Source organism: Acomys russatus, chromosome 18 (assembly GCF_903995435.1).
Source record: "Acomys russatus chromosome 18, mAcoRus1.1, whole genome shotgun sequence".
NCBI lineage: Eukaryota > Metazoa > Chordata > Mammalia > Rodentia > Muridae > Acomys > Acomys russatus.
In genome coordinates this window covers 36,891,728-36,905,287 of record NC_067154.1, presented here as the reverse complement: position 1 = coordinate 36,905,287, position 13,560 = coordinate 36,891,728, and the positions used below count along the sequence as shown (strand labels likewise).

The following is a 13,560-nucleotide window of genomic DNA, read 5'->3' as shown; positions in this document are numbered from 1 at the left end:
ATGTTGACTTTTCAAAATATATTTATTTTCCTTTTAGCACTGCTTTCAATGTATCCCACAAATTTGGGTATGTTGTTCCTTCATTTTCATCGAATTTCAGGAAGTCCTTAATTTCTTTCTTTATTTCTTCCCTGACCCAGGTGTCATTAAGCAGAGAGTTGTTTAGTTTCCATGTATGTGTAGGGTCTATTTCTAGCACCAGACTGGAACAGTTGCAAATTCGACGGCAAGCTTAAGAGATGCTGCTGAAGGGGAAAAGTGGTTCTGGAAAGGAGGGGGGGGGGGGAGAAAGGAGGTACAGCCGCTGGGAGTGACAGTGCTGACAAGAAGTCTCAAGGCCCTAAAGGTGGTAGCAATGCTGTAAAGGTCAGACACATTCTATGTGAAAAACATGGCAAAATCATGGAAGCCATGGAAAAGTTAAAGTCTGAAAGGAGATTCAGTGAAGTGGCCTCACAATACAGTGAAGACAAAGCCAGGCAAGGGGGTGACATGGGTTGAATGACCAGAGGGTCCATGGTGGGACCATTTCAAGAAGCAGCATTTGCCTTGCTTGTAAGTGGAATGGATAAGTCTGTGTACACAGACCCACCAGTTAAGACAAAATTTGGATATCATATTATTATGGTTGAAGGAAGAAAATGAAATCACATGAAAAAAACATATTTTATTTAGAACTATTGTTTTCACTTTGTAAAACAGACCAATAAAATATTTGCCGATATTTACTGAAAGAATATATAATATCAATACCCCAGAGATATATGTTAAGAGAGCACACATATTAGGAAATGAGAATGCATCTTTGCTTTGAAGAGTTACAGGGCATTATGCCATCACAAAATTCTCCAGAAGATGTCAATGCAAGGCTGTACAAAAATTATACTTCAAATAAAATCCTAACTAAGTCGCTTAAAATCTCTGGAGACATGCACATTTGCTCTAAGTCACAACATTCTAGTGTGTGTATTGTGTTAAGTGTTGTTAGACAAAACAAAACAAGATGAATGAATGCCTAGTTACCTGTTAGAAAATATGTAGAAAAACTGACATTACCAAATAATGTTATATGTTAAAGCTTATTAAAGGTCTGTGTACATATTTAATTTTCTAAAAATAACTTCATTTTTACATATCTCAGAGTATATAAAGGCATTAGAAGTTCTAAAATTTATCTTTAAAATAAATGTTCAAATTGATCTCTACTTTCTGAAGTATTTACAAAAATTATAATTTATCATAGATGCCACATGTTTTTAAATCCATGGCTTCATTATACAATATGTACGTCATTATTCCACAATATTGCAATGTTTTAAGTATTACAGCATCCTTATGTGTATGTTTGTATAATAATTTATGGACATTGAGTGTTTTGTTAAACATACATGTGTTATCACCTGTCCTTCTAAAATTATTTCTAGAATTTAGTAAGCAATTTGTCATAGAAATAATTAAATGTTCCTAAAAGCCTAATTCTCAGTAATATATTTTTTTCTATGAGTAAAAGCATCTTGAAACTCATTAGCTGAAAAATAATTACTTTTTTATGTTTAGTGTCTGATTTTGAATTTTGTTTTTGAGTATTTATTATGAGCCAAGTTCTAACATCATTTTCTCCTCCCTGCCCTACCCTCATTTTCCCCCATATTGTTCCTACTCTTCAAATCCATGCCTTTTATTTCTTAATTAAGATTGTTATAAATCTATGTGTGTATACATATATATATATATATATATATTTAATTTTCTAAAATAACTTCTTTTTTACATATATATACATGATTTCCAAATACAATTTACAGAGATTATTTAATGTTGCTTATGTTTTCAGAGCTGACCTCATGGGATTGGCCAACCATGAAAGGGTTTCTCTCTGGAGAATATTGGTTATCCTGTTATCCCTCTCTTAGAAATCAATTGACTATAGCTCTTATTATCTACACATATTAAAATATCAATTGGTATCATCCTGTTTGCTCTATTTAAGCAACCACATTGTGTAGATATTCTGGGTACAGCATCAGTGTCATATATAAAATATTGTTTTTTGGTTTTTATTATATTCATTTATTTTTATGTGGGATAGTGGGGATGGGTATTTCAGGGCACATTTTGTATCTCCTTCAATCATGTGGGACCGGGAGATGAATTTCATTCTTCAGACTTGGTGGTTAACACTTTATCTCATCAGTGCTGTAAAATATATTTTTAAAAAATGATATATTACTGTTATAAAAACAAATATTCAAAATGCATAAACATTTCTAAATTTGTAAAGATCTGTAAATAGTTAAATTCAATGCACAGGAAATCAAGAACAGTTATTTGTTTGTACAGAACCAGTAGCGATAAACTTTTCTCAATATTCTCCAAAACTGAGAAACACTAATCAATGGTACAGTTTATTCTGAGTACATGTGTGCATTACAACAAAAGTCATTCCAATTTCTCAATGAAATTCTAACTTTCTGATGTAATTTATGTCTCAGACTCTTTAGTATATTGATACTGAGCTCAAATTTATGTAGTGTGGATATAATACAACTGTTAAACTAGTTTAACCTAAAAGACATGCATAAATCTGTTTCAAAGCAGTTTTTTTTTTTTTTTTTACAGACGAGCATGTGAATCATTGGAAAAATAACAGAATTGTATAGTTGGTCAGTGAAAATTTTTACTTGTTTTAAAATATGCAAAATCACAAAGGAAAGGCAATCATATCTGGAAAAGCATTTCAACATAGGCAATTTTGTCTATACAGCTGCTTTCTCCTTTCTCACTATTTTGAGTACGGCACTGGATGTTGGCTCACATTTAAATCAATCCTCATTCAGGCTTATATTCATATTCACAATTTATTATACTTATCCATTCTGAAGTAAGATAGATGGATAGATGGGTTTTTATTGCTAATCACGGTAGATATATATCATATAATTTAAGAAAACTTACTCTAGTGCAACTTTGATATTTTCTATAACACATGTTATTTAAGATAGCACTTCAGTTTTGTTTTTTTTTTAATAGTTTTTTTTCTCATTTTTTTATTGCATCTCTAAAAAACTAACAGTAATTTAAATAACAATCAGGCAGAACAAGTATTCTATAATGAAATAAAAAGCAAAACCACATTAACATATACTGACTAACAATTCCCATTTTAGATAAGTAATGTGACACAGCAATGAGTATACACTAATACATACAATGATAGTCCTTGACCTTGAATAAGTCACCTGGCCTCACAGTGACCCACTGGTGACACAGACACAGTAGGATAACATGGTAAATGAATGAAAACTTGAGAATACAGGCGCCCTACACCCCACAGAACTTCAGTTTTAAAAGCTGAAATTTAAATTCTATATTCCCTGTATTTAGTATCTGCATTCCTCATTCTAAGATGACTTTAGTTTCCTGACACATATAAGAAATTTCTTTGTGTGATCAGAACATGAAATGACGAATACATGGACCTGGAAGTTTTAGACCATCATAATCTGCAAGAGTAGGTATGTAGTGCATGTAGAAAATCTAGTGAAACCTTTTGTAGTGGGAGCTAATATGCAGAAGATATATGATCACAGCAAGAATTGTTCATAAAAGCATGGGCTTAATATTATTGCCAAAGTTTCTTTGGTGACTGTGGTTATGGTAAGCATAATTTCTTTCTTCCCACCAAATCATTATCAATAAAATTACTCAAATAAATAATTGAACAGAAAGTAAACTTGATAAAGATCGAGCTAATGAACAACCAAACAATTTGTACAACAATGCTTTTAGTACAATGCACTATGCAACAGCATCTCTGTTACTGCCATCAGCGTCATCCATATATTTGTCCTTTACTGAGTTCTGGATGAGATTATATAATATATACATATATATATATATATGTATATATGTTTTCTGTTATACAAGAAAATTTATTACTTTATTTAATTCAGAAAATAATTAATAGACAAAAGGTGAAATAAACATTCTCCCATTTAACAGAGTAGAATTATAGGTTAAGTGAATAATATAATCATAAATACCAAAATTTATGTTCATATACACACATGATTAATGAAAAATATCATTACTCAGCGTGATTAATCTATACTAGAAGTTAAAGTCAGGAAGCATATGTTGAAGAAGATGTTTCGTAATAGTGAAATGTAAAACTTTTATTTCAATACCTATCAGAAGTTGCTGTCAAACTACCTTTAATTTTCTTAAGGTAGCATCCATTTGCTTACCTTTATTTTTAATAGGAATTCATAATACTTAAATTTAAATATATGTCAGTGTTTACAAATGTAATTATTTTGCATCAAAAATGTTTTTGGAACAGCAAGTGTATAGATAACAAAAACTATATTTTATTGAAACAATGGCTTCATTTGAATTACACTCTGCTCTTTAATGATGTTGGAGGGTGCTTGAGCTACAGCTCAGGATTTTTCAACGTACTTATGATCTTTTGTTATTTATTTACTTACATATTGATTGAAATATAAGTTATGTACCCAAATATGAGACAGTATATAACATACTGTCTTGGTGAATTTTATCCTGGTATCCCTGATAGGCTATGATGTCAGTTTAGAAGGTTTCCTACATTATTTGATGTTAAACGGATCAGAAAGGAGGTTTCAAAGGGCAACATGAAAGTGACATAAGGCATTCAATTCAAATGCTACAGAAGATGATCTTGTGAAGAACATCAAAGTCTTCCATACTCTATTTGTTACAGACATACACACACACACACACACACACACACACACACACACACACACTGACATGTACAGGTGAAATCTAGTTGAATCAAACACTGCATTGTGAACTGGAAACCATAAAACTATATTTATTTAAATTTATACAAGTGGTGTTTTATAATTTGCAAGGAAAGATTTCCTTGCAAATAGAAATATTAGATTTTAAGTAACTTGATAGATAGCTCAGGACTTCCTACTACATCTTACTGTTGTGGTTGATTTTGATTTTCACCTTGGTGGAATTTATAAATCTCTGAGAGCATATATCTGATCAATTTCTATTTTATATTAGTTGAAGTGGGACAGCACACCCTAAATATAGGAGACAACATCCCATCACCTGTGGTCCACTGCTAAAGGACAAAATGGAGTGGCTAAGAAAAATGACTCTTCTCCGTGGATTTCATGATTGCAGTTTCATCCTTACCAATTCCTTAGATTCTGGCTGCCTCACCGTCCATGCTACAAATGACTGCAACCTTCAACTGAGAAACTAAATGTACTTCCTCCCTTACATTGCTCTGTCAGAGGATTCTGCCAAAAAAGAGAAAACTGATGCTCATGAGCTGGAGCAAATACTACAATGTTATTCTTAAGCCATTTGAACTAGTTTATGGAGTAACTTTAGATGATATTAGAAGTTTGAGGCTGAAAATAGCCCTCTCTTGGAGTAAAAGCTCCAAAGAATGCTGTAAGTAGAACCACATGGTCATTTCTAGAGAGTTTGTTTGGCAAAAGCTCTGGTAGAAACAGGAACAGAGGAAGCCCAGGTCATAATATTTCAAAGAGAACCAGAACTCTATCAGGAACATGACTGGCATTAATTTTACAATATACTGGCAAAGAATCTGACCATGTTCTGACTATGTCCTGAAACCATAGTGAGATTATACTTAGTAGTAATTTGCTAAATAACTCTTTCGTTCTCTAAATTGCATTTTATGCTTTATGATAAGAATAATAACTAACAAGTCCTTTAGCTCATGTTTTAAAGAAACAGTTCATCATGTCAAGAAAAACATGGAATGAGAGTAGCTTGTGACTGTGATGCCAAAGGCATTTGACAATTTACTGACAATAGTTTGAAAAGAAAACACTGTGAAAATAGTTTCCCGTGGATTAGAGTTAAAACACAGATATTGCTATAACTGTAGTTCAAGGAGTCTAGGTGGTATCCTGAGCCTTGAGCTGAACAGGCTGCTATGTACTTTTATTAAGAATATATGATGCAGGATTGAGGATGCCATGGTTCTTTGAAAAATTTCTCAAAAGCCTCGTAGGCAAGTCAATGAATTACTGGGTTGAGCCCCCTACAAAAGTACCCTGAAAGGCAACCATGTGTAGCTTTAAGAGGAAGCAAATTTGTATTATAGATGACAAAACTTTAAGACACAAAGGAAAGCTTTAAGTGTGCTGTGGAGGTGGTCCAAGGGTGATGCTACTTGTACAGCATTCTATCTAAGTGTAGGGTTAGAGATACCTTAGCCCTTAGAACATAGTTTGTTTAATTGAGACACAGACAAATCTTCATTCTGTGTCACATATGTCAAAAGTCCATAAGTTGTTTCCAATAAAATGAACAGTTAAGTGTCACCTCTAGTTTCAGGCCAGACTTCATTTTAAACATTTAAATATAGTTGGAATTAGGAACTACTATAGGAAATGATACTGTATGAGATGAGTTTTACATTTGAGGTGATTGTGGGCATACAGGAAGAATTGACAGGTGGCTTAAATGTGGGGAGTTGAGGAGCATAATGACTATGGTCAATCCTTTTTTAATTAATTAATTTATTTATTCATTTTGTATCCTAGTCTTAGCCTTCTCCTGCCTCATCTCCCTGTCCCATTTCCCTTTGTTTCTACCTTTCCCTTTCCCCCATTCCTCACAAAAGGGGAGCCTCTTCCCATCCACTCTAGCTCATCAAATCATATCAGGACTCAACATGCCCTCTTCAGAGACAGCACCACTCCCCTTAGGAGATGACTCCACATGAAGCCTGAGCTGCCCATCAGCTACATCTTTGTAAGAGTCCTAGGTCTAGTCCTAGCAAGGTCCTTAGTTGGTGCTTGAGTCTCAACAAGCCACTCTGGGACCAGGTTAGTTGGCTTTATTCATCTTCTTCTGAAGCTCTTGTTACCTCCAGGTCCTTTTTTCCTTCCCTCCACTTTTCCACAAGACTCCCTATGCATTGCCCAGTATTGGGCTCTGAGTCTCAGCATCTGGTTCGAAGCTCGGCTGAGTGGAGACTCTCAGAGGACAACTCTGCTAAGTTACTTTCTGCAAGCATAGCAGAGTATCTTTAATAGTGTACTTTCTTATGGGGCGGGCCTTCAGTTAGACTAGGCATCAGCTGGACATTCTTTCAGTCTCTGCTCTATCTGTTCTACCTTTATCCTTGCAAATCTTGAAGGTAGGGTGAATTTTGGGTAGAAGTTTTTGTGGGTGGGTTGATGTTCCGTTTCCTCTACTAGGACACTTGTGTAGTTAGAGGGTATCCTCTTCCTTCTCTATAGACCATGATACTAGGAGTCTCTGGTGTAGTCTCGCTCACATCCTCCTGAGAGTATACATTGATTCAGATCCCCTACGTGTCACAGAAATGCCCCTACCCACGATTTCTCTTTTCTGTACATGCCTTCTGTCCTCCCAGCCGCTCGCTCTCTAGGTCTGATCTACACTCTCATATCTCTCTGTATACTTCTTCTACCTTGTTCGATCTCTTTAACCATTACCTCTCTCTATTCTACTTCCCCTTCTGAGTGAGATTTAAACATCCTTGCGTGGATCCTCCTTTTTTCTTTTTTTTTTTTTAATTTTTTATTAATTTATTCTTGTTACATCTCAATGGTTACCCCACCCTTTGTATCCTCCCATTCTTCCCTCCCTCCCATTTTTCCCTTATTCCCCTCCCCTATGATTGTTCCTGAGGGGGACTTCCTCCCCCTGTATATGCTCATAGGGTATCAAGTCTCTTCTTGGTAACCTGCTGTCCTTCCTCTGAGTGCCACCAGGTCTCCCCCTCCAGGGGACATGGTCAAATATGAGGCACCAGAATACGTGAGAAAGTCATATCCCACTTTCCACTCAACTGTGGAGAATGTTCTGACCATTGGCTAGATCTGGGTAGGGGTTTAAAGTTTACTGCCTGTATTGTCCTTAGCTGGTGCCGTAGTTTGAGCAGGACCCCTGGGCCCAAATCTGCCTATCATAATGTTCTACTTGTAGGTCTCTAGATGAGAGAAGCATGGGTTAATAGTAAGGTAGAAGGATCCTCCTTGTTTCTTATGTTGTTTGTGTCTGTGCATTGAAGTATGTTTATCCTGTTGTATGGCTAAAATCCACTTATAAGTGAGTATATAGCATGTCTTTCTGGGTCTTGGTTAGCTCACTCAGGATTATCTTTTCTAGTTTCATCTATTCATCTGCAAATAACATGACTTCTTTGTTTTTAACAGCTGAATTGTATTCCATTGTGTAAATGTACCACAGTTTCTTTAACCATTGTTTGGTTGAGGGATGCACAAGGTTACCTCCAAATTCTGGCTACTACAAATAAAGCTGACATGAACATGTTTGAGCAAATCTCCTTCTTGAACGGTGGAGGGTCTTTTGTGTATATACCCAGTAGTGGTATACCCGGGTTTTGAGGTAGAGCTATTCTCAGTTTTCTGAGAAAGTGCCAGATAGATTTTGAAAGTGGTTGTACAAGCTTGCACTCTCACTATCAATTTTGATATTTAGATTCAAATTTCATGTGATTTATTTTGAACTTAGTAACACTTTTCCATAATTAGTCTTGAATTCCTCTATTTTTCCTATCCACCACATTCAGTATAATCATCTTGTTAAATTCAAAACAATAACAGCAATTTCAATATATTTTGTGTATATTACCATTCCCTGGAGCATGTCAATTTATCTGGGGCAATAAGTTTTACCAAAGTGATTCTTGCTTTCTAAGTTGTAACTAGTTGTCAATAGTTCTTTAACAAGAGGTAAGACTTTATGCTCACATTATCTCTTCATGCTGGGATTTTGTTTGTCTTGGTGATTTTGCATGACTGGTACATGCTGTTACAATTGCTGTGAGTTCATAGGTTTATCTGCCCTGTTGTGTCTAGAAAACAACTTTATTTTTAAAACAATCTCTGCCTCTGGCTATTACAATATTTCTACCCCATCTTTTCAAATGATTCCTGAGTCTTGGTAAGAGGGTATGACAAAAGGTGTCATTTAAGTCTAAGCACTCCATCATCCCTTGTCTAACACTTAGTCTTTGTATTAACTATAATCTGTTGCAGTAAGAATCTTCTCTGTTGAGGGTAGATCAATGCCATAATCTATGAGTCTAATAAGTCATTCACTAGGAATCATACTAATATGATATTTAATAATATTTCTATTTTGTGGCATAAGAGAAGTTTCTCCTTTAAATCTCTGGCCTGTCTAGCCACACGTTCTCACAACTTTTACATACACATGGGTATATAAAGGGTCCAAATGAAGTTACCTTATTCTAGAGCAAGATTGCCCCTGACAGACAAACAGGCTAAAACTAACATGTTCATTGCTAGGAAAGGTTTACTTCTTTTGGTGTTGTTTGCCAGTAAGTTCCCATAGACCCCCAGCATTTCAAATTATTACCATTGCTTTTGTTTGCCCTCCATAACTTGACAATAATATGACCTTGCTGAAGAAATCACAGAATTGAAACATATACATAGAAAATCAAACTACTACTGACCTGGAAGCTTTATGCCCACTGTCCAGCTTTCATACTGCTGGACAATGTAATGTCTGATACTGGAGGAAAAAAAATTCTCATAAATTTTATCTACCTCTAAATCTGGTGACTACAATGATCACAGCCCTAGGAAGATATGCCCACACGTGAGAGAGTGGCAGGAACATGTCATAGAAATAACCAAGAACTTTCTGATTGGGTTTATGTTACATACCATAGGTTATATTAATTGAGGTGAGAAACTAAACTTGAGAAGAAGATGGAGTGAGCCATTTTGTTGAGACTTCCATGAGTGTAACATTCCTCTCATATGTAGAAAAACCTATTTCACAGTAGACAACCATGTACTCTAACTGACTATTTTTCTATTCCCACTCATACATTGTTCACTGAGGCTTATATATAGCTTAGAAATGACTTACTCTTGACATAAAAGAGATGTACTCTTTAAATTTATCAGAGTCTTAGTATCAATAGAGTACATATATACATATACATATATATATATATATATATGTTAAAACTGTATCACAAAATGATATTTGAGAACTTGCGCAAATCATCAGTTTAAAAAAAAGGTATAGTACCTCCTCTTGGACATCATAAGGAGGGAGGAACATATTAATGTTAAGGCAATGACCCTTACTATCCTCTCATATGAACACATGGTATGTGCATTAAGGTTTTGACATGTAGAAAATTCTTGGCTATACCTTGGGCCTCCCTTTGGCCCCCTGTTGATGTTTCCTATTAAAATTACTATTAGTCTGGATGCCAGTACAGACATTTGAATTTGCCATCTATCCATTAGACTAATTGTCCATCTGGACAGGCCAAACTTTCAGGTGCCCAGTTGCCTATCTGGATCTGGGACAAATATTAGCTCATATGGCCTCTAAGTTCCCTCACTTCAATTCTTTATCTGATCTGGATCCTGAGATTTGTCTCAACTTTGACTCTGTCCTTTGACATTGCAGCACAGCCTACAGCAAAACTCAATAACTTTCACTGTCTTATTGACATAGAGGCTGGCTTTAATGCCACTCAGTCTTTCTTTTTTGTTTCAATTAAGGCACTTTTATAGTTCTCAAACTCTGCTTGGGCATCTTAAACCCTTTATATCTACTCTGTAACCTATCTATATACATATTTACATTCATTAATATACATATACATTTGCAGTGTGATATGAAATGTGTGACATGAGACTTAACCTTGAGGGTTAAGACTGGGATAAAAGATTTTGTTTATCTTGCCAGATACCAGTTGAAATTGAGATTAAATATCAAATCAACACCCGTTAAAACTAACATAGCTTTCTGCTTTTATGAGCTTTTTCTTTGAATTTGCTTTTATTTAATACATTGCAACACTAAAGAAAAAGAATAACTTGCCCATCCATGTGTCAGATAGAGGCACTGATTATATGACTTAATAAAACACATTCTACATATTTCTCTATTCTCTGGATTCACCTCTCACTACTCCCCTGATCTCTGAAATGCAGATTTCCATTTAGAGTCTCTCCTACCATTATGCCTTTAAAGTTTTTAATCCAAATTACTTATAATTTTATTTTCTAAGTTATATTTATTTTGCTTATGTGTTTAGTTATTAAATCCTCAGCTGGAAAGAGTCGTATCAGGATTTTGTCAGTTTCTTAAAATTAATGTTACTATATAAAGCATTCATAAAACATTGCGAAAATTAGTAATAAAAAACTTGATTGCTTTCACATGCTACTCAAATAAAGAAATAACTGTTACTAAGATTACATTTTTAAATGTCTAATTCAAGTCTAAGCACTGCAGTCTGTTCTTAAGCAGTGTCCTTGTCTAATTAGCATCATTGGCTCATTGCTGTTTTTCTCAGTTCCACTATCAGAGTAACACCAGTCATGCTTTTTGAAAACACTGAAAGGATTCTGATGATTTCTCCCATAAAAGCCGTTGATACAGGGTGTGAGCTCATTTTTTTATATTACAACAGCATTTTCACAGGATCAACTTCATTGACAATTTTATCTCATATACCTTCCTGGATTACGTCAACAATACAATCATTGGACATTAATTATTGTTACACGTTGTCTATCTTTTTTCCCACTTATTTCAGAGTTTTTCAAGCAGTGAAGCTAACTTTTCTTTTTCACTACAACTAGAGAATACTGTTTCATACATTTAAAATCTTGTGTTTTTGTTTGTTCTCAAACTTCCTTAGACATCAATATTACACTTCATCTCCTAGCACAATATCAGTTCTAATAATCAATACTACTATCATAATACTCTAACCTCAGTCTTTTTTGTCAATCTTACAGTTTAGCTTCTAGTAAAGAAAACTAACATTTCATGCATTTATTGAAGGAAGACAAACTGAAGAAAACACAAAAGATAATAAATATAGGAAACAGTTGGACACTCTAGGATACTGTCAAAATTCAACAAGAATATGCACCTGAGTGCTTGTCAAGTAAAACATCAACATGGGCTGGAAAGGTCAATAATGGAGATTTCAAAAATTCAATTCATGTATATTCCTAATATTTCAATACAGGTTATGTTTTGATTTATGTTTGGCTAAGACCCATGATAAATTTTAATACTGAAAACACTACAAGAAAGACTGCACTTAAGGAGTTCACAGGTTAGCTGGGAAGTACCCCTGAGTTAGTAGGTAGGTACACTTACAGGATCTACCAGTCAAAAAAGACAGTAACAATGTGGAACTACAGCAGATCATGAAGTCAAAAAGTCAGGCAGCTTTTGAAGAAGTTGGAATACAGGCAAGTTATTGGCACAAGAGGCATAAGGGTCAGATATCTCACTTAGTAGCTTAGGAACATTAAAAGAGCTTGGATTCACAAGAATCCTGTCAGTTACACCACTAAAAATTGTCTATTAGGTCCATTTCCTGATAACAACAAGAATTGTTGCTATCACAATGATCCAGAGTATGAGCCTTTCGCAGTTAAAGCCTCCTGGAACAATTTTTAAGAATAAACACACTACGGGGAGTTATCAAAGGGCTTCTGCTATGAAGAAAAAGAAGAGTGGGAACGCCAAAAAGAAGAAGTTATATTCTTTCCCCTTCCAGCTGTGACTTTCTCTTTCTCAGCAACTGTGTCTTATTTCTGTTTAGCCTCCATGTTTAGAGCAAGTGATTGTACATATTGGGTGGAAAAAAATATATACTTTTTATTGCAATAAATAAAAATAATTAAAACGTTAGTGATTTTGCTTTGTGTACCTTATTTTAGGGAGATGGTACAGGAGTAACAAACAACACCACTGAGGCTGTAAGATATATTGCCTGACATATATGAATCAAATAACAATTAAGGAAAAAAAAAAAAAAAAAGACAGGCCGTGAGTTTCAAATAGAGCTAGAAGAGATGCATAGCAGGGTTGAAAGTAGGATTGAGAAGGTAGCAGTGATGTAACTATAGTGCTATTGAACAAAAAGGGGAAAGAAAGAAAGGAAAAAAGGAAGGAAGGAAGAGAGAAAGAAAGAAAGAAAGAACTGCCTTAATAGAAGACAGTAAGAAAATACAATGATGAAAGCAGACATTTGTGTTACTGTATCATGCATAATATATTTTAAATCTTAGTTCTTGATGCTATAATTGTAATACAATAAGGGTTTCAGATTCCAGAAAAGATGGTAAAGGAAACAAATATAAGGCTAAAAAACCAAAAATATGAAGGATATTATATCATTCTTGTTTTGTTAAGTTTAAAAGTAAGAGTAAGTGAATACTAGCATTCAATAAATTTAAACACTGAGGGCTCTTCATAATTTGATACTTAGTTGGGTTTTTTCATGTATTTTAATACTTCTTTTAACACATCCTAGTTTGATAGATGAAAATTAAACAAAATATACACATTAAATGGGTGTATTATCCATGAATAATGATTATAGAAAAACCTTTGATCATAAAGTTGAGACGCATGGGAGAATAGCAAAATAAAAGGATACAGAGGGTCCTAGAAATCTACAAGTAGAACAATATGATAGGCAGATTTGGGCCCAGGGGTCCT

The 13,560-nt window shown here is 34.6% G+C and overlaps 1 pseudogene; it reads left to right on the top strand.

The window, feature by feature from the left end:
- The first annotated feature begins 239 nt into the window (after positions 1-239).
- On the top strand, positions 240-645 carry LOC127201950 (peptidyl-prolyl cis-trans isomerase NIMA-interacting 4-like; annotated as a pseudogene).
- Positions 646-13,560: the final 12,915 nt, after the last annotated feature.